The sequence below is a fragment of the Anoplopoma fimbria genome, unplaced genomic scaffold, assembly GCF_027596085.1.
Source record: "Anoplopoma fimbria isolate UVic2021 breed Golden Eagle Sablefish unplaced genomic scaffold, Afim_UVic_2022 Un_contig_7358_pilon_pilon, whole genome shotgun sequence".
Lineage (NCBI taxonomy): Eukaryota > Metazoa > Chordata > Actinopteri > Perciformes > Anoplopomatidae > Anoplopoma > Anoplopoma fimbria.
The window spans coordinates 1-647 of NW_026551259.1; the positions used below are offsets into that span (position 1 = coordinate 1).

The 647-nt window shown below is 48.2% G+C and overlaps 1 non-coding gene across 1 annotated transcript; it reads right to left on the minus strand.

Moving 5' to 3' along the window:
• Positions 1 to 433: 433 nt before the first annotated feature.
• LOC129115378 (U5 spliceosomal RNA) lies at positions 434 to 548 on the minus strand. Its single transcript, XR_008533013.1, has one exon. It is a non-coding gene; the product is annotated as a U5 spliceosomal RNA (small nuclear RNA).
• Positions 549 to 647: the final 99 nt, after the last annotated feature.

The window sequence follows — 647 nt, forward strand, 5'->3', positions numbered from 1 at the left end:
AACTTAATAAATAAAGTTCAATTACCCTTTCCTGTTTGGCCTGGTCAAGATGGTCTTCCGGAAGAGTGCAGGTAAGATGCCCTCTGTGCCAATGTTATCTTGCGTAGATATTTGCAACCAAAGTGGTTGAAAAGTTTTGCGCAAGAATAAATACAATATCCTCCCTAACGGCGATAAACTTATGCCACGGACAGGCAAAAGTTTTACCACCAGCAGGAAGTGATCACAGTCTTAGCCAAAGGCCGAGAAGCGATGATCCCCAACTGTTTGCTGCCCGTGTCAACCTCGTGGCACACGTGTCGCTTGTCATGGTGCAGTACTTTCAATTGGGCATTGCGGGGGATGCTGCTTAGCACAACCGCACAGGCCCTACAAGGTCAAGCACACTTGTCTTGTTAAAATCAGCTTCTATTCTTTTGACAAGTACACAAGGCTCAGCCGAATGGCAAAGCCTGCCAAAAATAGGTTCAACTCATTGGTGTTCCTCTCCACGGAAGTCTTTAGTAAAAGGCGAAAGACTTGTGCGTTATGAAGAGAAACCAAAGTAAGTACCGCCCCCCGGTGAGAGCAGCCAGAGACACCAGTCGTCCCAGCCAAAACTCTCGCGGTGAGCCTCAGTCGACGTGGCGCGTTCCAAATTCCAAGCC